This window comes from Neofelis nebulosa, chromosome 18, assembly GCF_028018385.1.
Source record: "Neofelis nebulosa isolate mNeoNeb1 chromosome 18, mNeoNeb1.pri, whole genome shotgun sequence".
NCBI classification, from domain to species: Eukaryota; Metazoa; Chordata; class Mammalia; order Carnivora; family Felidae; genus Neofelis; species Neofelis nebulosa.
Window position 1 is genome coordinate 14,780,681 of NC_080799.1, and position 26,745 is coordinate 14,807,425.

At 49.1% G+C, this 26,745-nt stretch overlaps 1 protein-coding gene across 4 annotated transcripts in view; it reads right to left on the bottom strand.

Annotated features, from left to right (window-relative positions):
• Nucleotides 1-26,745, bottom strand: part of CALN1 (calneuron 1) — a 528,610-nt gene that overhangs the window by 253,587 nt on the left and 248,278 nt on the right. The window lies entirely within an intron of this gene.

Sequence of the window (26,745 nt, forward strand, 5' to 3'; positions counted from 1 at the left end):
CAGCTGTGAGGAGGGAGCTGCCTCTTAACCTGGGCCATTCGTTTGCAGGAAAGAAGAGATTCCCCTTTGCCCACTGGTGTCTCAGCTCCCTACCGCTGTGGAAGAGGTACAGAGAGCTCTTTCAACCTCACAGGAAGACAGGAGTTAAGTATCCTCCTGTTTTTATCTCATGCCTCTAATTTACAGCTGTTTTATGGCTATAAACAACCTCGGATCGATAAGAGTGTCATAAAGGCCCAAAAGGCATCTTTAATCACATCCTCTCCAGGCCGGCGGAGAATTGGACTCTGCTATCAATAAGGCCACTCCACTCGGCAGGTGATCGCCTGTCCTCTGACCCCAACCTGAGCTGTTCTGCGTTCCACCCAGAGCCCCTCCCTCCAGAGCCCCGGCAGCCCGTCAGTCCTGGGTGGGCTGGGTGCGTCCCACCACATCCTACCACCGCGAGGCAGGGCACAGGGAATTCACTCGAGACCGTGGTCTCAAGATGACAGGTTCATCAATGGGATCTGAACAGCAGACTTGGCCAGCTTTGACTGCTCATCAATAAAGCCGGTGCAAGCCCAGGTATGGCAGCTGCCAACATCCATCATGCTGTTCAACAAGTATTGGCTGTCTGTACCCAGGGAGCACGGAATTAAGTGCCGCAGAGAACGAACAACAATCTGTTGGGTGCCGTGGTTCTCCTCCAGAGCCCTACGCTCCAGTCGGGAGGGAAAGATCCATGCAGAAGCTTGCAGAAATTCCTCCAACTAACACGAGACACTGGGCCTAACCCCTTTACCTACTAAATACCTCCCTAAATATCTGGCCGTGCTCCTGGCAAATACCTTGAACCACACTCTCACCCAAACAAGCTTCGTCCCTTCCCGTTGGTACCAATTTCCTGCGGCTGCTGTCACAAATCACCACAAACGTGGCAGCTTACAACAACAGAAATTTATTCTCGAAGCATCTGGAAGCCAGAAGCACGAAATCAGTACCACTGGACCAAAATCAAGGTGTGGACGGGGTTGTGGTCTCTTAGGGCAGAATCTGTCCCTTGCCTCTTCCAGCTCTTGGTGGCTGCCTCTCCTTCCTCGGCTTGTGGCCAGGTCACTCCAATCTCTCTGCCTTCATGGCCCCATCACCTTTTCCTCTGCTGTCTCCCATCTTCCCCTGCCTCTCACTTATCAGGACACTCATGACGGCATCTAGGGCCCTTCCAGGTAACCCAGGATAAGCTCCTCACCGCAGGGTCCTCAACTTAACATCTGCAAAAGCCTTTTTTTCCCCAGGAAATATTTACAGGCTCTAGGGATGAGGGCCTGGTACCTCCAGGGCCCCGTTTTCCGACCGCTGCACTGTCCCAGCTGGTATTTCCACCTGAGATGCCCTGTCTTCCTCTTTACCTGCCCAAAGCGTGTCAGGCCTCCCACAAAAACATCTTTGCTCACCATGGCCAATGTTCTCTCCCTGTCTGTTACTGGTCGGGCGGGGGGGGGGGGGGGGGGGGGGGCGGGTCATCTGTCTTCGGACTCCCACCCACACCCTGAAGGGGGCGCTACCCAGATAGGTGTCCAATGGTGGATCCTCCCTGCACAAGTAAGGATCCCATGTAAGTAGCAGATTCACCATGGGTACGAATTCTGCCTGCTGAATGCTTTCTGAGAATAGGTGTGGGCTCCAGCAGACAGAAGACCAGCCTGTGCGCCGGGACCCTAGGCTCCTGGCCAGGCGCATTAGCTAATTAGGTCCACAGCCAAACCCGGAGGCCTCAGATTTCTCATGTGTAAAATGAGCTGGGTTGGCCACGAGGATCCCTAAGGTCCTTCCAGACCTTTTCTGGGGATCTGTGGACATTGTTAAAGTGTTTAAGAGAAGAACAGGAAGCCTGTGTTCTCCTTCATACCCTATTAATCTGCTGTTCAAACGCCCCTCTTTTTTTCCATTGAGGATAAAGAAAAAATTTCAGTCTGGTCCAAATTCTGAATCAAGGGATTTGTCTGCGCTTTTAGGCTTTTCTCACCAATGAAACATGCCCAAGATTCCCTAAGGCAGCCATATGTTTTCCTACCAAGTCCCAGGTGGCCCGGAAAGAGCTCAGAGCCACTGCTCAGCTTGAGGTCATGGCACTCAGCACTCAAGGACAGCGGGGCGGAGCCCACGGCCTCGTATGGCCTGAGCCCAGATGCCAAGGGCAGGAGGATACAGACGCAGGGGCTCCCAAGGTGGGAGTCAGCTCACCAGGAAGTCAGCCTGACCCTGCCCTGCAGCGGGGGCGGGCTTCTCCCTCAGCCTCAATCCCCCCTTCTGAAAAATGGGTTGGGTGCTAGCCTCTACATCAGGCCTCTACTTCCGGAACTGGCACAAAGCGTGCGGCAATAGAAAATGTCAGATGATGACAGGGGCCCAGGCTGGAGTCAAAGAAGAGGCCAGGGTCCTAGGCGGGCCATCTGGATGGCCGGCTTCCGGCTGACCTCTGCCCCCTGTTCTCCTTTCCCGAGTCACATCTCCACTTCTCCTCCGTCTGACTCAGTCATGAGCTCCCTGGCTATTACAGGGCTTGGCCTCTTTCCTGGGATCCCCTGTATGTCCTAGATCTTACAAACGAACTGGCCTGTATCCCTACACGGGACACCCCGGAGAGGCCGGACCAGGGATGTTTGTGAACTCGGCCTGGAAATGAGGGCCTTGAAGGGTATGCCTCCTGATCCCCACCTCACTGCCCGGGCTGCTCTACAGTTGCCTTCCCCTTGGGCTGCTGGAGTCGGACAGCATCCATCCTGGAACTGCCCTGTGAAGGGACACGCTTCCCTGAGTCCTCGAGCCCCCACGGTTTGCTGTTCTGCCGTGAGTAACCAGGCCAGCCCTGCTCCACCCTGCTCCAGCACCGCGCAGGTACACATCAGCTCAGAGTTCTGTTTTCTGTGGCCCCCAGTAAGTGGGACAAAGCTGTAATTCTGTTTGCCCAGAATATCTGCTCCTGGCTCCTGGGGAGAGAGAGAGAGAGAGAGAGAGAGAGTCTGCAAAGGCAGACAAAGCTCACTAACTTCATTTTCTTTCAAAATAACAGGGACAAAAAAAAAAAAAAAGTACAAAACTAGAAATCCATCATAGGAGCCTCTGGAGATTTAATCTTTCCAGGGTAGGGAAAGCCCAGGCAAACGAGAAGCTTATTAGAAGGAAATGGGTCTTGCAGCCGGAGACATGTGATGTGTGCCTCATTTTATTTTTATTTTTAATAGCAGAACAGGGTGTGAGAAATATGCCCATAAAACCAGCGGAGACACGGAAGCAGGCCGGATCCCCCTGCCTGTGGCTACAGGGCAGGCTGCTGGCAACACGAAGGGGCTCTGGCCACTGGCCACATCCTTGGGAAGTGGGGACCACAGATCAAGTTGCAGGAACAACCCAGTAATGCGGAGCACTTTTCCCTGGAATTTATCCCCTCTCTGGGCTAAAGTCCCTGGTGCTTCAGGGTTACATAAGCGTGCTGTGCTTTTGGTCTTTAAGTACATTTCATGCTCACACAATACGTGCACATCAGGCAACGGTATGTGATTCTTCCACCTCCAAGATGCCTTTGCAGGCCACAGTAGAGGGGACAGTGGCGGTGACGAGAGCCTGTCCCACTGCCAGTTTGTGGTGTATGAAAGTGGCCGTGGTTAAGTGCCTCTCTACCCTGATGTCCTGGGGCCGAGCAAGGTCTTGACTAGAAAGCACGCTGCTCCAGAGCCCAAAAGATTTACTTCTCATTACACCAGCAAGTGTATTTTCTTAAAAATATCAGAGCCACCACTGGGACGACCTGTATCCCTAAGAACCAGGCTTTGGGTCCATGACGCTCTCTAGGGACATAGCCAGTTCGGGCGAAAACAATGGCAGAGGCTGGACTATCATACAGAACGGATTCATCAGTCAGGTCACTCCAATAAAGTGTGCATGAGATGACATCCAACCAGAGTCAACAGTCGTCGGCTAGCGTTCTGGCCTTGAAGAAGCAGCTGAAATTCACAGCGCTAATTTGCAAACTCAACTCAGTAATGAAGGACAATACTTTTTCCTATCTCAATCCCTGCTAGATGCGAAATCTGCTTAGTCTCCACAGACATGTGTCTCTAGGAAGAATATGGGCTTCAACCACAAGAAGCGATCACTCTGTTAACGAACAAGATGTGTTCTGTTGACAGACGTCACTGAGAAATGGCGGAACCAGAGACATGCAGTTCAGCGTGGCAATTATCAAATACCCACAGAAGTGTACCAGAAAATACACGATCGGAGCCTCGTGGTCTTTATTCAGGAAAATTAATAGGACAGGGACTGGGTCAATGAGAAAAGAGATTTAGAAGGATTTGCACCTTCTCTGAGAAGGACGAATGAATACTTAGAGGTGATTAATACAGCCATTCGTTCGATGAAGAGTTGCTGTTTACTTATTACAGGCCATATGCTGTGCTGGAACAGTTGGGTAGCAAAAGAAACTTGCCAAGCTATGAGAAGATTATAGTCTAGTTGGTCTAGTCTAGTCTAGACCGAGAGGTAACGGGATCTTCATACCAGACAATGACAAGAGCAGGAATCGGAGTCCACACAAAACCCCATGGATGTCCTTCCATACGAGAGAGATGACCCTATAGAAGGGTCACACCGGAATCCTTTGGCATTAAGAAATGAGGGGAGGGGGCGCCTGGGTGGCTCAGTCAGTTGAGCATCCGACTTCGGCTCAGGTCACGATCTCACAGTCCATGAATTCGAGCCCTGCGTCGGGCTCCGTGCTGACTGCTGGGAGCCTGGAGCCTGCTTCGGATTCTGTCTCCCTCTCTCTGGCCCTCCCTCGTTCATGCTCTGTCTCTCTCTGTCTCAAAAATAAATAAACATTAAAAAAAGAGAGAGAGATGAGGGGAGGAAGTGCACGAGGACAAGATGGCAAAGGGCCTTGGGAGCTGTGTGACCTTTACCCTGAAAACCAGGGGTTGGCAAATGGTGGCCTGCGGCCAAATGTGGCCCCCCACCTGTTTGGTAAATAAGGCGGGTTTTTTTTGGAATGCATCCATGCTTGCTCATTTACACACTGTCTGGGTCTGTCATCTACAGTCCTACTGCTTCCGCACTACACCTGTAAAATTGAGAAGTCGTGACAGCGACGGTTTGGCCCATGACCCTTGAAATACTCACACTTTGGCCTTTTATGGTTAAAATTTGTCAAGCCCTGCTGTAGGCCACAGGGAGTCCTCAGTGGTTATAAATCCAATCAACCAATCAATCAATCAATAAAAGAAAGGATCAGATTGATTTTTTTAATGTTTATTTTTGAGAGAGAGAGAGAGAGAGAGAGAGAGAGTGTGTGTGTGTGTGTGTGTGTGTACGGGGGAGGGGCAGAGAGAGTGGGGACGGGATGGGGACAGAGGATACGAAGCGGGCTCTGTGCTGCCAGCCCACAGGACTCCAGCTCACGAACCGTGAGATCATGACCTGAGCCAAAGTTGGACACTTAACTGACTGAGCCACCCTGGCGCCCCGGGATCAGACTGTTTTTTTTTTTTTAATTTTTTTTAACATTTATTTATTTTTGAGACAGAGAGAGAGCATGAACAGGGGAGGGTCAGAGAAAGAGGGAGACACAGAATCTGAAACAGGCTCCAGGCTCTGAGCTGTCTGCACAGAGCCCGACGCGGGGCTCAAACCCACGGACCGCGAGATCATGACCTGAGCCGAAGTCGGCCGCTTAACCGACTGAGCCACCCAGGCGCCCCTAGACTGGTTTTTAAACCAAGGGTTCCGGCATTGGAGTGGCTGGGAGGTGAGAAGCGGGGGCCTTACTGGGAGGACTCACCACAGTCTGCGGGAAGGTGAGGAAGCCGGGCTCAACCCCACAGCGCTGCTAACAGGGTCTGAGGCTTTTCTGCGTGGCCAGGCGGAAGGGCTCGGGAGTCCAGCGTCTAGGAGAGGGAGCATTGAGGATGATGCTGGGGTTTCTGGTTGGCCTGATGGTGTGAGGACCGATCACATTAACCGAGAGAGAATTCAGGAGGAGGCACATACTTGCAGAGAGGGAAGGGAAGGGGCATTTTGGTCACACGGCGTACAGGACCGTGAGACGTGCCAGGCGGCCAGATCTGGTGAGCATTTGGCCATACGGGACCAGCTACTGCTGACAGTAATACTGGGTACCCAACCAGAACGGAAAGTGGGAACAAAATGACCGTAATTGCCCATAAAACGCTGGTTCGATCCCAATGCGGGTTTTAGCGTGAATGAGTTCCAATTCAATTCTGTTCAATCAGTCCACAAATACAACTAATTGGTTTCAATAAGCAGGGAACACAGAGGTGAGGCCTCCAACAGCCAGGGGGGCGGGGTCCTCAAGGAGGACCCATGTGCCAGGAGGAAGTGGGGTCAGAAGTGTTCCCGCATTTCATAATAGTGAGGGGACAGGCCACAGAGACGGGGGGCAGGATGGGGCTCCGTGCTGCTTTGTATAACGCCCTTTGTTAAGCTGGATTTTTTTTTCGTGGTACTCTCTCCAAAGGGCTAAAGGATCCTCACTCCTAGGTTATTTGCTGTTTGAGATGCGACTCCATCCATTTCGACAAAGTGATCATTCATTCTGTGCTACTTGCACAGACGTAGATGGTAAGGAACACTACTAAGAGGGGTCCCAACCCTGGAGGCATTTCTCTATTTCTCTGTTCTTTATCTAAGTGGAGTCCTGTTTCACAAAGGAGGCTGAAAGAATGCAAGGTGTACCCGAGGGAAAAGAGAGTGCCCAGGAGATAGGAGAGAGAAGTTGAAACAGAAAACACCTGGAAGGGGCGCCTGGGTGGCTCCGTGGGTCAAGCGTCCGACTTCGGCTCAGGTCACGATCCCACGTGAGTTCGAGCCCCGCGTCGGGCTCTGTGTCTCCCTATCTCTCTGCTCCTCCCCTGTTCATGTTCTGTCTCTCTCTCTCTCTCTCTCTCTCTCTCAAAAATAAATACACATTAAAACAAATTTTTTTAAAGAAAACACCTGGCAATTACATGGGGGAGGAGGTGTGCTGCCTACTGATGCGTTATGATCGCAAATCCATGTGGCGAAAGCTTATTTGTGGTTTGAAATTGTTCTGAATGACGTGTTTTGGTGACATTGGGCTGAAGGTGGATTTGAGGACCTTCTTATCCAACTCTCGCACCTAAAGTAGAGGGGACCATTGTGTGCTTGACACCACTGTGACGGCAACGGTGCCCATCACGTGATGGGCTTTTCCATTTTAAAAACCAGGAGGTGCACCCAGCAACGTGAGAGCATTTGGTCTGGGCAAGGCCACTCTTCGCCGATCTAAATGGCTCTCCAAAGCTGGCACCCAACTTTCAGTAGGAAGGACGGACTCTACCGAGAACCAACTCATAGAAAGGCACACCTCCAACTTTGGGCTTTCTTTCTTTCCTCTCCCCTTGGCCTGAACAATAACGTCAATAATCTCTCCCTAGCCTGAAGTAGGCTATTCCTTTATTGGCTACTTAGGAGGCATTCTCCTGTATGCTACTGGCTTATGATATATTACTATTATAAATGATAATTCCCACAATGAACCTGATTAAATAAATTATCAGCAAAGGCAATCTCAGGATCTAAGCATAATCTGTCTCGAACCAAACAAGGTGAGCCTTAGGAGAGCCCGGAAGGAGGCTGAGGATTGTAGTCAGTGCAACAAAGAGGGCTTTCCGGTAGGGGCACAGCGTGGGCGAGGGGGGCCGAAGGGATGTACTCTCCCAAGAGGGTGGCAGGCAAGGGCCCCTGTTGGGAGGCATCTGCAAAAAGATATGGCTGGCAATCGTGACCATCCCTCCCGGATGGCATAATTGCCTCTGTGATCTAAGGTTAGAATATAGAGTTGAGCAGGGCTCCTGTAAGCCCACCAGCCCCAGACTCCCCACGAGTCACTGGTAACCCTGGGAGCAGACAAGAGCCTGTGTTGAAAAACTTCAAGGGCCTTCAAAGCACTCAAGACTGGCGGGCCAGCGAGGCACTGCTCATCCTGGGTATCTCAAGCACCCCCATGCGTCTGGCCTTTTTCCTTACCTCATGGTCAAAATGGCACCTTGCATTAAAAAACAAAGCCAACTCCTCCCCTAGCTGGCGTTCAGAAAGAAAAGCATCTCAGTAACTCAGTAGGGGGTGAAACTAGACAGAGACTCCATATCCCCAGGTCATGAAAAATAATCATTTCTTTCCTAAAATTGGGTGGCACAAGGCAGTCAAAAAGTTAGGGCCATTTGTAAGGGCTTAGGAGCTGGCATAGAGTTTATCTGTCCCCAAATTTACACCTCCACAGATAAAGCAGAATTTATTTTAGCATGCCAGGTTGCTCCAGCTGATGGAAAATTCCCCAACAGTAAAAGAGCAAAGCAAATTAGAATAGACACTAACAATGAAAGCCCATCCCAGCCAGGGGCACCCTGTGTTGGACAGAATGTTCCAGGCAGGGCTGAAAGGAAAAATCATTAAATTAGATGTGAATATGTATGAGGGTGAGAATGGCCGGAGGGTCTTTATACAAAACAACAAGCTGATGAGTGAGGAGAGAAGAAGGGCAGTTTCTGTTCTTGGGGGGTTCTGGACTTGACCTCTGGGGTCAAAAGACCAGAGCTGGACCCGCACCCACCAGAGCTGGATGCAACATTTCACAGGTTACACACTGATGTACGCTCCTCAGGAAAACGCCCCCTAAATGTATAAAGAAAAAAAAATAATCATCTAATTCACCGGCCAGCAATAACCACCGTTAATAATACATTACGGCATTTTATTCCAAACTTTTTACATACACATATTCTTAATTACATTTGGATCATGCACTCTCTATAGCTTCGCACGTTTTTTTCCATTTAACACACAACCATCTCGATCTTCCATACAGTTTATTCGTCTTTAGAGCATCACTTCTGATGGCCACGTGGCGTTCTGTAATATGCCTACAGCACAACTGGGCTCACCACGCTCCGAGTGTGGCACGTTGAGATCGTTTCTGCTCTTAAATAACGCTGCCTTGGAAATTCGTGTATGGAAATTTTCACGAGTATTGATGCTCATTTCCTTAAGATGATATCCCAGGAATGGAACTGCCGGGTCAAAGGGCAGGAACATTTTTAAGGCACTTAATACATATTGCCAAGTTGCCCTCTAGGATCCATTTCTGCTCGCAACACCTGACACCAGCTGGGGGGAGGGTCCCCACCCCTACTAATTCTCCAACTCTCTGGATATCCATCCGGTGTCCGGTGATTCCGTCCAACTCTGACATTAACTACTGCTCACAGGTAGTGTAGATCTCACAGGTCAAGCCCCACAAAACTGGCCTCGCTTCAGACGTCGGCCGCAAGTCTAGGCTACCTGTACTTCTGAATGTCCAGCTATAACGTCGGGGGTTCCCGGGGCACCTGGGCGGCCCCGTCGGTTAAGCATCTGACTTCGGCTCAGGTCGTGATCTCGCGGTCTAGTTTGTGAAGTCATGCCCCACGTCAGGCTCTATGCTGACAGCTCAGAGCCTAGAGCCTGCTTCAGATTCTGTGTCTCCCTCTCTCTCTCCAAACTCCCCTGCTGGAGTGTGTCCTCTCTCTCTCTCTCTCTCTCTCTCTCTCTCAAAAATAAACATTAAAAAAGAGTAATAATAATAAAGTCTGGGGTTCCCACGATCCCGCCTTGGGTTTGATCATCACTAGAACGGCTCACAGAGCTCTGGAAAGCTCCTTACTTAACATTTACTGGTTTATTATAAGGGATACAACTCAGGAACAGCCAAATGAAGAGATGCCCAAAACAAGATCCGGAACGGGGCTGAGGGGGTGTGGAGCTTCCTGGGCACACAACCCTCCCAGCACCTCAATGTGCTCACCAAGCCGGGAGCTCTCTAAACCCTGTCATTTAGGGCTCGGCAGGTTCTGTCACGTAAACATGGCTCATGAAGTCACTGGCCACCGGGAATTGAACTCGATCCGCAACCCTCTCCCCTCCCTGGAGGCCGGGGCATGGGGCTAAAGGCTCCGACCCTCTCATCCTACCTCGGTCTTCCTGGCAACCAGCCCCCACCCTGAAACCATCCAAGGACCCCAGCCACCCATCATCACATTAGCAGACAACTGACACTCTTTCACCACACCAGCTCACAGGGAAGGAGGGCTCCCTGACGGGGCAAGAAGAAGGGTGAGTGGAGGAGAGCTGTGCTCCTGACCCCAGACTAGATCTGCTTCGGGGGCAGGATGTGGGGTCGTTTGCCCCAGGAGGAGACAGCCCAGCTCCCACGGCCCAGCAGACTGAACAGCTTCACGGGGACTAGCCTGGTGCCTCTGCACCAAAGGAGCCACGTCTCACACAACAACCAGCACCTTCTCCGAGAAAATGAGGCAAGCAGCCCGGGACAGAAACTTAGGCGCTGGACCATTTGGCATCTACAGCAATATCGCAAGCAGCACATCGAGTGGAATTTATCTGTGAACAAGACGGTAACAATCAATACAATTAATTTTTCATTAAGTCACACTGTTCCTGTGCTACAAACGTTAATATCCTGAGATCGGAGAATCATTAACATCCGAGAAAACGAAATCATTTTGGGGATTTAGCACCCACGTGGAGGCCAAAAGAACAAGATCCAAGTTCCAGAAATAAACCAGAAGCAAGCTGAGTGGAGAGCAGGAGACATCCTCTCCGGAGTGGCTCACACCCGATTCTCTTGAGAAGCTAAATTTCTCTTCAGATCACTCAACTCCATTCAAGCCAACAAATATGCCTTGGGCACCTCCTGTGCGTCGGCAGCACTCTAGGCACTGGGGGCCTCGTGCCAGGAGACGGAAACCGAATAGCGAAGAGGACAGCCGACGGGGAGAAGGGGACCCGCTCTGAGCCCACAGTGGGAAGGGAATGTGGAGGACAGCTTAGTGGTTGGAAGTCAGATTCTTTCTCTGGCCCTCCCAGAGGATAATTCTAGACACCAGATCTTTCCCCCGACCTCTGTGATCTCTCCTGCGCTGGAAACAGGAAACAAGTTTACAACAGAAGGACCAAGAACCAAGCCCAAGGAAACACGAAGGGCTATTACTGTTTTTGTTTTGTAATGAGGAAACGATTAGTTTTTTTAAGTTTATTTCTTTTGAGAGAGACAGAGAGAGCGCGCCAGCAGGGGAGGGGCAGAGAGAGAAGGGTACAAAGGATCCGAAGCAGGCTCTGCCCTGACAGCAGAGAGCCTGATGTGGGGCTCGAACTCCCGAACTGTGAGATGGTGACCTGAGCCGAAGTCGGACGCCTCACCGACTGAGCCACCCAGGCGGCCCCAAGGAAAAGATTCATTTTAAAGGAGGTACAGCTTTGTTTTGATTCTGTCACTTCGTGCCAAGGGAGAAGGCTCTGTGCAGCCCAGCACACGGGGTTCGAGAACACCCAGGAAGAGGGTCTGGGGTTGAGCAGGAGGGGGGCTCAGGCCTTCTGTGTGACCCACTACTGAGTAAGGGGGGCCCTTAGGAAGCCCGCACATCCATCCATCCTTAAAGGACAATGGATGGAAGAGCGATGGACAAAGCCAAAGAGCACATCATGGGCACCTTCAGAGCAAAGGGCCTATGAAAGTATCACATTTGGTTATTAAAACCTCTGCCTCATCTCCACATCCTGCCAGGGGAAGCCAGTGTAGCACACGGCCTTTTCATTCTGCCCCACGGTAAGAAACGCATTGCACATCACGACAGACACATAACGTAGCTGTAATACACAGAAGGTGTGCGTATGTGTGTGCATTGGGTCGAACCATACAAAATTGCTTTTGTACAGCTAAAAAATGGTCAAATATCAGCAGTTTCTTCTGGTTCCAACTACTATGTGATAGATAGCTCACGTCGATTATGTGCTCGGTCTGTACCAGGTACTGTTCTGAGCATTCTTGGTGTATTAGCTCATTTTTTTTTTTTTTTTGAGACAGAGAGAGGGCACAAGTGAGCGAGGGGCAGAGAGGGGGAGAGACAGAGCGAGAGAAGTGGGGCTCACCCGAAGCGGGGCTCGAGCTCACGGGAGGTGCAGCTCCAACTCACGAACCGCAAAATCAGGACCTGAGCCGAAGTCAGGTGCTGAACCGACTGGGAACCGGCCAGGCACCCCGGCATATTAACTCATTCATGCCTCACAACTCATGAGGTAGGTTCTGTCATTAGCCCTCGCCCAAGGCCATGTGGTTGCGTCAGGACAGTGATCTGAACCCTGGTCTTCTGGCCGCCCCACCCCCCCCCCCCCCCCCGCCCCGGGGTTTGTCCTCCTAAGCTTCATTTTCGACCTCTTCAAACACATACCTCTTGAAACAGTACACACCCTTTCTGCCGGTGACACTGATATTTCCTATTCTATTTCTTTCTTCTTTGTGAAGCACGCCCCGGTTCACTAAATCGTGCTCACTCTGCCCGAGTAGTTCAGGACCCACACTTGGAGGAGGGCTGGCCTGTCCCCTGTCTTGGCTTCCCCGGGGTAGCCTCTATCTCACGATCACTCTCTGGCCCTCGCCCTTCTCGTCACATCAGGCTCTCCCCCAGCAGCTTCCTGAGCTTGCCCCAAGATCTCCCCGTCGCCCCTGAACCAGTGTCTTCCCCCATCACTGCCCCGGTAGTGGGATCATCCCGTTTCCCATGTCTCCACTGAGCAATTAGCTCTCGCTCACTGCCAAGGAAGCGGCACAGGCTACCCACCTCCGTACCAACGTCGACTTAACAACCACCTTTCAACAACCACCTGGAGTCCCCGAGGGATGTGACATTCTGGAAGATCAGAGAAAAGTCTTTGTTTTTGTAGCCCCCACAGGCCTACCAATCCTTTTTTTAAGTTTATTTGTTTATTTTGAGACAGGGAGAGAGAGAGAGAGAGAGAGCGCATGAGCGGGGAGAGGGGCAAGAGAGAGAGAATCTCAAATGGGCTCTGCACTCTGACAGTGGGGCTGGATCCCATGAACCGAGAGATCATGACCCAGGCCTAAATCGAGAGTCAGATGCTCAACTGACAGAGCCCCCCAGGTGCCCCGCCAGGACCCCCCCGTCTTAACACATAACACCGGCTGAATGACAGATTTCGTCCTTCAGGTCTGAAACCTCCCAGCTGCATCTCCAGCCCTGGCCTCTGCCCCGCCCGGAACAGACTCGGTCACAGATCAGGAAGGGAGGTGGAAGCAGGCAGGCCCTCCTAATTCACCCATCCTGCGGTCTCTTCGACCGAGGCGGGGCCGGGGCCTAAAAGAGGGTCCAAGAGACTCGAACGCTGCCTGGGCAGTTCAGCCCACAAAACAAGATTTCTCGTAACGTCACCTTCCACGTAATTCATGGCACTGAGACTCGGGGCAAAATGACAAACGGTGGGAGTTGGAGACATTGGCTCCATTCCAGAAAACGATTCCCTTCCTGTTGTGTAATTTGTCAATTTTGACTCATCAAACCAGGCCTTCCTTTTCTCACGTGCAAGGACACACATAAGCACGGCCCGGGTCTCGTCCCTACTGGCCTCACAAATAGAGTCAGCCCCAGAGTTGCGGCCTAAAGAATAGTAGCCGGATGAAATTTAAAACAGGGTGAGCCCAAGCCCCCCTGGTAAAGCGTGAGAAGGAAAAGGCACAGGAGGTTTGGGCTGACACAGGGCCGCTCGGCCCCTCGGAAGGCCACGGGATGGCTCCCTCCCCCAGCTCCCCAAATTCCCATATGCCAGCCTTCCCATCGGCTCCGGCCACACCACTTGCCACTCCATTCTGCCCTCCGGATCACCGATAAATATGGGGCCTGGATACGAAAGAAATTGTTCTCCACCGCAGGCTGCATAAATATCCCATTATCAATAGGAAGCAATTTATTTGCTTAAAATTGCCAACTCTCTCATTTTGTTTTAACACGCTGGTTCTCTATCAAAATGAGTCTGCACCTTTGAAAAGACTATTTTCAAAGCCTCGCACTGGCTCGAGTATGAGAAATAAAACTGAAATCAGCTGAGGCAGACTGGCCTCAACCCAGCCCTCCAGTATTAAAAGGGCAGCTCAGATAAGGGGGGGAAATTGCTTTAGGAATTCTACCCAGACACTTAATCCTAAGTGAGTCACAGGAGAGTGAGCCAACTCTTCCAGAAGACACGAGTACGTGCAGTTAGGCACACGCGTGCACACACACTCACACACATCATTCCTGATTTCTCCTAAAGCGCAGGTGACCCAGCTGGGAGGAAGCTACCGGGCCACACACGTCCACGCAGACTTCCAAATCATGGAAGCAAACGGCATGATGAGGCGACAATGAAACCATGGAGAAAAGGATGCATCGCCTAATATCCAGGGCTGAAATAATCAGTTGAGAACTTGGAAAATATTAAGTTACAACTGTCCATCACACATCTACCCAAATCTGCTTTTGAAAACTTAACAAAGGGAATTAAAGCAATGAATTGGACAGCAAAAAAAGAACATCTTTCTAAAGAACTGAAAGCAGGTTCCTACATTTAAAAAACTGATGAAGGCAAAAAAAAACCTGGGAAAAGGAAACCAAAATAAATTGACATATGGCAGACAAAGGGATAGTCGGATATGCAAAAGATTTTACTAGAATGCCCCAACAGAAAAATGGAAAAAGGCACAGATTTCCCCCCAAAAGGAAAAATACAGACAGCCAAAAACCATATCAAAGAGAATTACATCCATTAGTTTTTTTCACTTGTGCTATTTTTTTTTTACTATTAATTTTCTAGCGCAAATAGGGTCTGTCTGTCAAATTCATCATCGGTCAATAAATATTTGCTGGTGTGTACCAGGTACGACACACTTTTGGGAGCTAGGATATGACTCCCACCTCACTCAAAGTAAAACCCACAGCGCTGACAGTGGCCTACAGGGCCCGACACAATCTGCCTTCCCACCCTTATCTCCCCGATATTACCGCCTACTTCTCTCCCCACTCGCTCACTCCACCCCACCCTGGTCACCTGGCTTCCTTGCCGTTCCTCTAGCATACCCAGCTCCTGTGCACCTAGGAATTAGCAATGACTGTTCCCCCTACCCTTCCCGCCTCTGGCAACCACCAATCCACTCCCTGGCTCTGTGAGTTCCGGTCTTGTGTGTTTGTTTTTGAATTTCAATCTGCATCGTGAGCACATCAGAGAGTCCCGACGCCGTGTGCTCATGGGCCCAGAGGAAAGACAGACAGTAAACAGTAGGCCCTTGGTAAAGTTAAGTAACGCGGGGCGTAGAGGCGTGGCAGGAGCTACAGAAAAGACAAAACCGAGGAGGGGAGTAGATAGCACTGCAGAATCGTGGGGGGACGGGGGTTGGGTAGCAATGTAAGTCCAGGTTAGGGCAATGGAGCTGCAATGAGAAGACATTTGAGCAGCTGAAAGGAGTGGTCCACGGGTTACCTATGGAAGAGTGTTCCAGACCTAGGGAACAGTCACTGCGACTCCCTAGGGGCACATGAGCCCGGTACACTAGAAGAGCGGCAAGGAAGCCAGGGGACCGGGGTGGGGTGGAGTGAGTGAGCGGGGAGAGAAGTAGGTGGTAATATCGGGGAGACAGAGGTGGGAAGGCAGATCACGTAGGGCCCTGTAGGCCACTGTCAGCACTATGGGTTTTACTTTGAGTGAGGTGGGAGCCATAGAAGGTTGCTGAGCATCAGATTGACTTGCTTTTATTTGCGTGTTAAAACGATGAAGATATACAGGATTGCCGATATGTACACACAGAGGTGCTTAACGTCACCAGTCATGAGGGAAATGCAAACCACAGTCACAATGAGATATCACGGTGCACCTGTCAGAATGGCTATTATCATCAAGACAAGAAATGACCTGTATTGACCAGGCTGCGGGGGAAAAGGGAGCCCCGGTGTACCGCAGGTAGGCAGGAGTATAAATTGGTGCAGCCACTGTGGAAAATAGCACGAAGGTTCCTCAAAAAATTAAAAATAGAACTACCATATGATCCAGCAATTCCACTTCTGGGTATTTATCCAAAGAAAATGAAAACACGGACTCGGAAAGATATATGCCCCTAATGTCTGCTGCAGCATTACGTACAACAGCCAAGATAAAGAAGCAACCTAAGCGTCCATGTACGAATGAATGAATGAATGAATGCAGATGCGCTCTAGGTACACAATGGAATACCACTCAGCCGTAAAACAAGAATGAAATCTTGCCCCTCACAACGGTGCGGATGGACCTTGAGGATACCATTATGTAAAGCGAAGTGGATCACACAGAGAAAGACAAATACCGCGTAATCTCCCTTTGTTTTGGAATTCAAAAACAAACACACAAAACCGTAAGACCGGCGGTTGCCAGAGGCAGGCAGGGTAGGGGGGAGGATGAAATAAGTGAAGGGGGTCGAAAGGCACAAACTTCCAGTTATAAAATAAATGTCATGGGGATGTGACATACAGCGTGACCGTGGTTGATAATACCGTACGGCACGTGTGAAAGTGGCTAGAGAGTAGATCTTAAAAGTGTTCAACACAAACAAACAAATTTTGTAACCAAGTGTGGTGACGGATATTAACTAGACTTACTGTGGTCATTTCCCAATATATACAAATCTGGAACCATTGTGTTGTGCACCTGAAATTAATATCATGTCGTATGCCAATTACACCTCCGTTTCACAAAAGGGCGCTCTGGCTGCTGTGTTAACACACTTTGGGGAGAACTCAGGAGCAGTGAGGCTGCTGCAGTGGTCCAGGCGAGAGACCATGACTCACGCAGGAGGGAGGGGCGATCAGGTTCTGGATGCGTTTCTTTCTTTTTTTTTTTTTTTAATTTTTTTTTAACGTTTATTTATTTTTTGAGATAGAGAGAGACAGAGCATGAACGGGGGAGGGGCAGAGAGAGAGGGAGACACAGAATCGGAAGCAGGCTCCAGGCTCTGAGCCATCAGCCCAGAGCCCGACGCGGGGCTCGAACTCACGGACCTCGAGATCGTGACCTGAGCTGAAGTCGGACGCTCAGCTGACTGCCCCACCCAGGCGCCCCTATGGATGCGTTTCAAGGTAAAGCCGGCAGAATACCCTGAAAGGTGAGGTGTGGGATGTGAGAGGAGGAAGGGAGGCAGGAGGGCCCCGTGGTTTCTGGCTACAGCCCCTGGAAGGTCAGCAAGGCTTGTCAGAGGATGTGCCCAGAACTGTCGAAGACACGGGGTAAAAGCAACTCTCGCGTATGCTGGCAGAGGGGCACACAGGTGCACTGTCTGCGGGCCAATCAGAGCAATAATTACAAAAGCCTTAAAAAAAATCTGGACCTTGTTTGAATCCTGATGAGGGCAAATCTGAAACGGACACTTTTGAGAGAACCGTAAGAAAGAAATAAGCTAATTTAAGTTAATTAGAGAGATATACGGATCCGATTATGGATGATGATACAGAGTCTGGGCTTTGCTTTAAAATACTTCCGGGGGGGGGCGGGGGGGGCTTGCGTGGCTCAGTTGGCTGAGCATCCGACTCTTGATTTCAGCTCAGGTCATGATCCCAAGGTTGTGGGATGGAGCCCTGCATCAGGCTCTGCACAGAGTGTAGAGCCCGCTTCAGATTCCCTCTCTCTCTCTCCCTCTGCCTCTCTCCACTGCTCGCGCACGTGCTCTCTTAAAATAAAAAAGTAATTAATTAAAAATAACACTTCAGGAGAAAATGCCTGGGGGCAGAAACGAAAGATGAAATACGATAAATAAAATGTCGACACTCATTGAAGTTCCATGGTGGCTACTCAAGGGCTTACACTATTCTCTCTGCTTTTTGGTATGTTTGACAATATCTATAATAAAGACATCTCAAGGTGTCTTTAGACGCGGTAATTCCATTTGCAGGCATTTATCGTAAAAGAGGTGCGTACAAAGATTCATCCGCAAAGACATGTACCACAGCCGTATTTTTAATAATAAAAAATGGGAAACTACAAACAGTAAGTAATGAGCTAAATATATGATAAGAAGCCACTGTTTTAAAAAAAAAAGTAGGAAGATCAGAAATCTATCTTGATTCATACAGAAACTGAGTATATGAGAAGAGTGCATTTCAAATAATGTGAAAGGGTGGCTTCAACAAATGATGTCAGGACAACTAAGTAGATGGCTGAATAAAAAACATAAGAATAAAACCACAGTCCACACTTTCCACCAAAATAAATTGTGGAAGAATCAAAGGTTCCCGCCAAAAATAAATTCCAGAAGAATCGAAGGTTCAATACACAAAATGAAGTCCTAATTATATTAGAAAAAAGCCACGAGGAAATTTTTGTAAAATCCCAGAGTGGATAAAAGGCTTGTACAGGCTGTACTAAGCAGGGAACAAATACCAAAAGCTGTAAAATAAAAGATCGATAATTCTACACAATTTTTAAAAGCTTTTTAAAAAAGCCTTTTCATGGCAAAAAAAACCCCCAAAAACCAAAAAACAAAAAACAACCCTACAGTACCTTACGTCAAAGATCAGAAACAAAATGGAAACATCTGCAGTGTATATTACAAAGGAGGCGCTCATTTCCCTTATATTGAAAAAGCTCTCGTGTACATCGATGAGAAAAAGGCCACCAAACCCAAAGCAGAGCGTTCGGAGAATATGAGCAGCTAGTTTCCAAGAAAGGAATTACGAAGCATGCATAAAACAATGTTCGCCCCAACCCAGGATAAGAGAAATGCAAAGGAAAGAGACATGTGTATAACATATTTCAGCCGGGAGGTAAGCGCATGAAGTTTGATAACACGCTGTGTAGGTAAAGCTGCGGGAAACGGACCCTCTACACATCGGGTGGTAGGGCTGAAAACTGGTAGAATCTCTTTGAAGTGCGGTTAAGGTGAGCTCTGTTCTATGAAAACCAGGGCACACGTGGGGCGCCTGGGTGGCTCAGTCTGTTAAGCGTCCGACTTCGGTTCAGGTCATGATCTCACGGTTTGTGGGATTGAGCCCCGCGTCAGCACAGAGCCGGCTTGGGATTCTCACTCTCCCTCTCTCTCTGCTCCTCTCCACACCCCCCTCCCAAAATAAATAAATAAACTTACACACACACACACACACACACACACACACACAGGGTCCCAAGTTAAAGCTGGGTGATGGGCCCCCATGGGTGTACTTTACCCTTGAATTTTCCATAACAAAACATTGCAAATTACAGAGATCTGAATCAATGCAAACACCCATGAACAGAAAATTGGTTAAATCAAGTATACTACACCCAAACAATAAAAGACTACGCAGCTGTAAAGAGTAAGAATTTTCTTTACATCCTGATGTGGAATGACCTGCAAGAACTATTGTGAAATGAATAATGCAAAAAGGTGTTGGTCAAATACTACTATTGGTGTAAAAAGAATTAAAAAAAAAAAAAAAAACAGGGGCACCTGGGTGGCTCAGACGGTTAAGCGTCCGACTTCAGCTCAGGTCATGATCTCACAGTTCATGGTAGGAGCCCAGCATCGGGCTCTGTGATGATGGCTCAGAGCCTGCTTCAGATTCTACGTCTCCCTCTCTCTCTGACTCTCCCCTACTCCCACTCTGTCTCCCTCTGTCTCTCAAAAATAAATAAATGTTAAAAAAAATTTAAAAAAAAAACCCACAACACAAACTTGCTTGGGAAAGTACAGGCTGTCCTGGTTACAGGAATCCAGTAACCGAGGCTCTCCTGCAGAAGGGAACTGGATGAGGGGAGGAAGGATAGGAATAGGGGGACACTTTCACGACAGCCACTTTTCTGCCTTTTGAAAGGTGTGCCATCAATGTGCTAGCTATTCAAATTAATAAATAAGATTTAGGACTGTAAAAATCTACACTAAGTCATTAATAGTGGCTGTCACTGGGGGTCAGGGTTATGGGTCATTATCACTGTTTTCCAAATATTCTACAAGGAACATGTATCTTGAGGGGAGAGAGAAGGTTATGTCTGAAAGGGCAGAAACGAGGAAGCGACTTAATCAAAGAGCTTCTCTCAACCATCGAAGAGAAAGTGATCCGTGGCTCCTGGTGGCCTGATGCTGCTACAGCCCTCTCCTTGCCAGCAACACCGCGTTGCAATGTTCTGAGCTCCCACGGGGCGTCAGGGACCAGGCTGGGTGGGGACCCGATGCGAAGTGAGATCTGGCCCTGCCCTGCCAGCACTCACGATGGGGCAGGTGGGGAGGGAGGCACAAACGCGGACAGGCATGACAGCACCGTGTGATGAGCACTCCAACACCCACAACTTAAGAAAGCTGCGGGTGGGGTGGGGCGGTGGGGGCGGTGGGCAGGGGTCATGGGAGGAACGGAATTTCGCAGTAGAAAATGCACGAGACCTTTACAGATGGATGGCAATTGGCTTCCAGATTATATGGTGATGATTCAGTTTAGTGTCAACGATAGAATAGCTGACCCCGTTTGTTAACTGGCATCCCTTGGTGACTCAACCTTGGAACAGTTCCTCACCATTCACATTGGTCCTCCAGTGCCGGGCCGAGCTAAATTTGCTAACCGCTCCTCTTCACGCCTTTACACTTCTGCCGCGTCTCAGCTCAACAGTCTTGCTCCGTGCCCAGCCAGCCTCCTGCTGCTGTTCCAAGTGACCTCGAGATCCTGAACCGCTGCTTCCCTCCTATCTTTTACCCCCTCTCCGCTCAAGAAACCTCACCCACGGCCCCATCCCGATCCTCGCCCCTACCCAACCCGCCTGCCACTCTGAACCTTAAGCTCTACCATTTCACTCTCATAGCACAAGCTCCTATTTTTCCAAGGGTCACTCCCATCCAGCTTCTCTTCGGTCTTCTGAGACCTTCAGCCCTCAGCACTCTTCCAGACCACCAGCCCTCCCGGTTCTTCTCTGCCCGTTCAACGCAATCCCACGGAGTTGCATCCCACGGAGCCTCCCCACGTCTGTGGCCAGAGACAATCTTTTCCCCACGCCTCTAGGCAAGACCTTCATGATTCTTCCCAAACTCCAAGTCCCGCTTTCCAAATCCTTCCCCCAAACCTCAGTGAACACTGTTGTCCTCCAAATGCTCTTCAGAAAAGAGGTCAGCCCAGAACAGTTTTAATTCCTCACCCCTCCTCCCACGTAAGCTTACCTCCCATTACCCTTGGTCTCTTGGTTTGTGGTAGCCGTTGCCAGTGCGGGGGGGGGGCTCAAATCAGACTCCCTTAGGGCCGGGTGGCCCCAAGGCCTGAGGCCACTGCCAGGGTCTCTCGCTCACACATAGTTCCTAACTATGCACTGCACTCGTGTGTGCGATCTTGCCTCCCCAGGGGTGGTCAAAAGGGCTAAAGGACACACTCCAGAAGTTCATGAGTATTAACTTCCTGCAAATTCACTTTTGGCCAGGGAAGAAAGCAAAGAGCTAGGAAATAAATCCCCTCTCCATTCCTCTCTCCAGTGGACGGTCCCCAAACAGTGTTTGTATATAGCCTATCCGGACACATCCTGCACAGCTAAGACCTCACAAAACAGTGGCTAACGTGGCAACGGATCACTTGCTGTTTGCTTCTCATCCTTCCCCCTCTCGCTTCTCTATCCCCTCATTCTGTTGCCCTGGGTTTGCACCTCCCCAAAGACTTTAGCACTTAAGCCTTGCCTCAGGCTCTGCTTTCCAGAGCTAACATGCCATGCATGCTATAAATTCCATTACTTCCTTCCTGTCTAGAGAGTTAGAGCCTTATTCTCTCACTTCTATAGCATGTTTTTTTTAATATATAAATGCAGAAAAGCCAAGAGAATGTTGTAAGTGAACTCCTGTAAACCCACAACGACGTCAAATCTTAACGTTTTGCGATTTTGATTAATTTTTTTAGAAAAACAAAAAGAAGTCGGACATCACAAATACAAGCAATGCTCCCTGATCCCATATCTGTCACTCCACAGATAAAATCACCATCTTGAATTTAGTACCGATCATTTCCGTTCAGGTTTTAAAAATTCTTCCTACCGTAAAATATTTCAAACGTAAGACTCCATCAGAGAAAAGAACATTACAGTAAACGTGTGTTTACCTAACCCAGCCCCTTATGAAGCCTATACATTACACCATATTTACTTCAGATGTCTATTTTTTTAATGGCTTCATGGAAATATAATTTACATATACCAGTTTGAAGCCCCTTATAGATCATTTCTCTGTTTCCTCTCCCTCCATCCAATTGTAACCAGTATCGTGTAGGTGGGTATTGGGCATGCATATATAATGGATACAAACACACATATACAAACGTAAACATCTATACATTGATGTATACAACTTGAGATTGTTTAAACTACTATGTAATAGTCTATCTCCAGCCAATTGGTACATAGGCTGCTGGAATTTTTTTTTTTTTTTTTTTTTTTTTGAGAGAGAGAGAGAGAGAGAGAGAAAGAGGGAGCACAGGGGAGGGGCACAGAGGGAGGGAGGGAGAGAGAATCCCAAGCAGTCTCTGCACTATCAATGCAGAGCCTGATGCGGAGCTCGAACTCACAAACTATGAGATCATGACCTGAGCCGACTCAGGTCGGCTAGAAATTTTTTTGATCATTTTTAAACGTTTATTATTTATTCTTGAAAGAGACAAAGAGAGGAGCCAGAGTGTAAGCAGGGGAGGGGCAGAGAGAGGGGGGGACACAAATCCAAAGCAGCCTCCAGGCTCTGAGTTGTCAGCACAGAGCCCAACATGGGGCTAGAACCTATGAACCGTGAGATCACGACCTGAGCTGAAGTCAGACGCTTAACCGACTGAGCCACCCAGGCGCCCCTGCCCCTGGGAATTTTTTAGATGAAAGGTAGCCCCACAATGAATCTGCATCCTGGGTAGACAGTGCCTCTCCAGCAGCTACACAATCAGTTACAAGCTGGAGGCCAAGGAATCATTACACCCGAATGCACTGGACTCACTCCGGCTCTCTGTGCTGACTCCGTTTCTGATAACACTGCGTGTCCCCCGTCTAATGAAACGTGGGTCTTTGCATGTGAGAGGGGTTTCTTCTCAGAGCTTCCCCTGCCCCAGAAGAGCTGAAGCATTGAGTACATTGGATGGACACCGTGCACTGTCTAAAAATAACACTGTTAAGTCTTAGTAACATGGAAAAGGCTCGTTATTTATTGTCAAGTAGAAAACAAATTTCTAACTATTATGTGTTGTGTGATCATCGTTTTCAATGACGAGATTATACTGGAAAGATCCAGGAGCCAGCCCGAAAGGGGCCGATGGTAACATGAAAATAAACAACAACCGGAAGAGATAATGATCTGTTGAATAAAATGGGAATTGATGAGCCAATACCGATATCAATGAATGAATGGATGTGGATAATAAAAGGCTCCTGTTTACCGCATCATACCAATAAATGCAGAAGGAACGCTGGGCGCTGAAAACCCATCATTTGGTAACTACCATTCACAATTGATTCAGGCAAGAATCTCTAATGGCTACTACAACTAGAGAGTGAAAGTTTGATGAGGAAGAGGTATTTATAAATTTCAAAGTATTTCCCCACTGCATACTTATTAATTATGAAGGGGAAAGAGTCCCTTTACGTTGAGAAGCCTGGCACACTGAAGGCAGCCATCAAAGTTAGCATCACGAGTCAGGGGGCAGATCATCACTGTGCGTCACCTGATCCAACGCTGTGAGGGGGGCACGTCGTCATCCCTCTGTCCTATTTCTGTAAAAGCTGCCAAGCTCAAATCTAAACCATAAGGGACAAACCCAACCTCAGGGACATGTTACAGAATGATTGGCCTATAACATCACAGATGTCCTCATAGTAAAAACAACAAAACAAAACACAAAACCTGAGGCACCTTTTGAAATGGAGGGGAGGGGAAGACATCACAGATAAATGCTAAATATGATCTTGGATTGGATGAATCTGCCAGAAAGAGCAGTACCGGGAGATCTGGGGAAATCTGATGAGTGGCTGTGGATTACACGGTGGTACTACCCATGACTAGTCTCCCGATTCTGATGATGATATCATGATTAGCCAGGAAACTGTCTTTGTGCAAAAGGGGCACAGAGTATTCAACAATGGTGGAACACCATTATCTGTTGCTTACCCCACAAAGGTTTTGAAAAAATAATCAGACATATTTGGGAGAGAGAAAGAATGGGAAGGCACATAGAACCAAACGTCAACAATCAGAGACTATGGGCGAGGGATATTCGGGAGATCGTTGCACTATTCTTGAATCTTCCCTCTAGGAATAATTGAAATTATTGAAAATAAAACGGTAAAAACCAAAAAACTATGTGATGTCAATTTAATTACATCCACGTGGTCAAGTAGGACGCACAAGCAAAAATCCCATTGCTAAATGACGGGAGAAAACCTACTGTTTTAAATATCAGGATAAAAATTATATAAGCAATATGATTTGCACTGTAAAAACACGTGCCTCGGGGAAGAAACACAGGAAGTAAATCCAACAAAATACAGAGATGAATTATCATCGAACGGTGACATTCCAGATGACTGCCAGCAGCTGGTGGTGGTCAATACACTATTCTTTATTTACAAACGCATCCACCTGTCTGATTTTACAGGAACCGAATGTTATTTAAAAAAAAAACAAAACCAAAGCAATGAATGAACTGAAGACTTTCCTAGAACTGCCCTCTCCCTTCCGGGGTCCATTTTTCTGAGCTGCTCCGAAGTCTCAGAGCGGAAATCTATTTTGCCAAAACTCCAGGCATCTGTTCTTATACCGGATTCTTTTGAAAATTCTTTTTTTTCCTCCAGCTCGTATTAGTCAATCCTCTGTGAGGAGCAAACCGGTCACAGACTCTGCCCTTAGAAGGGTTTACAAGATACATATTTTAGCACAGGCTAAGAACTGAGTTAGCTAATCTTCAAAGAAGGCGCCTGCCATCCCATTCAACCCCATAAAAAGTAATTTGTTCGGGGGGAGAAAAGCCATTTCAACATGAAAATTGGTTCACGACGATACGCCTGATAAAAACAGCACATACAGGAGCTGCCGGCAGACCCGTCTCCCCACCTCTGCCCCCCTCCCTCACTTATTACCCTTCTCTCTGTGTGTCACTCGAATGGAAAATGAGGCACTCTCAATGGGAAAATAAGTTGGGATACTTTTTTTTTCTTAATTCTGGAGCAGTAAACCAGGACTATTCACACATTGTACGAAGAAGCAAAATAATAATAATAATAATAAAAACTGAAATTAAAAATAACAAACATTTACTCCTTCTGCTCTTTCTACCTGAACTTTTTCCAGAGGATTCTCATCGTATCTAGCTCAAACTCAAAAATTCACCCCGGACCTGTTCCCTGCTTGGTGACTGGACCGCCCTCCCCCCAAGCATTCAGAGCTGTGGGTTTAAAACAACACATCTAGGGGTGCCTGGGTGGCTCAGCCAGTTAAGCGTGTCACTCTTGATTTCGACTCAGGTTGCGATCCCACGGTTCGTGAGTTCAAACTCCACGTTGGGCTCCAGGCTGATGGCATGGAGCCCGCCTTGGGATTCTCTCTCATCCTCTCTTTCTCTCTGCCCCTCTGCCCCCCTCAGGATAAATAAATAAACCTAAAACAAAACAACAGCACATCTAATTACAGATCACTTCAGCATCAAAGCCCTCATTGGCTCCTACCCAATCACTAATTCGGCATTTATGGGGCTGGTATTTAAGGCTGGGCTGGAGCCCACTGTGATGGCACAAGGTCAGACCCCCTCTTCCAATGGGCCAGGCTCTTCCCAAACTGGGCCACACGGTCCTCAAACCTCTTGACACCCCCTCCTCCCCTCCAAGCTACACACTGGACACGAGCTCTTTGCTCAATTAAGAGCAGACCTTCTCTTTGAAGTCAACGGGCTATTCTGCTACTCAGAATACCCTCTTCCCTATTTCTTTTTTTTTAAGATGTACAGCCAAAGCCAGGTTGCTTACTAAGCTCTTCTTGGGAAGGAAGGTAGGAAGTCACTCTCTCCTCTGGAATCAGTGGGCAAGAGCGGCCAGGAAGGTGTGCTCAGAAGCGCCCAGGCCAAAGCCCCCCTTGACCTCTGGACCTCCTGTCCGAACTGCACAAATGCTTCTGGCACAGGAACCAATACTGGGAGGTCCCTCAGAGGAAATCTTGGGGAGGGCCTTTCCCCCTCCCCATTTGTTAAAGGAGGGGGGACAAAGGAAGAAGGCCCTTTTGGGGGCTGACACCCCAGCCCCGGAGGCAGGATGTGGTCCGTCTGGGGCTGAGGGCATCTAATGCCAGCCACCTGCCAGATGGTCCTTCAGTCCACGACACGTCCTAGTGAAATACTGTCTCTAATAACCAAATAACTGCTCCTGTAGCTACTGACCCACCACCCGTCTCCCCCACACAGTGGTGCTCGATCAACGTCTGCTGAATGCACCCAGGCAGCCCTGGTAAGATCTTAAGATGTGTGGGCACAAATGGTGGGGTGGCCTTAGCAAGGCCCCAGAGACAGCGTGGGGTATACTGGGCGGCAGCCTGTTGGGGCTCATCAACTTACAGGACAGGCTAGAATGTGGCTTCGCCCCTCTACACACACAGCCCCGAGCACCCCAGGGCTGTGCGTGGCTGCCCGCCCCAGGCACTGGAGCCTTGCCCTGTGCCCTACAACAGACCCCCTCTTCCAATGGGCCAGGCTCTTCCCAAACTGGGCCACACGGTCCTCAACCGCTGGGCCCTACAACAGCTGGTCTCCAGCTCAGGACACAGGAAGCATCCTTCCGAATCTCCTTACATGGAAGGGGAAAGGATCCCCACCTCGCAAGATGAAGCATGGCGGACACCGAGTATAGCAGCCTCAAGGCCGAGCCCGACCTGCT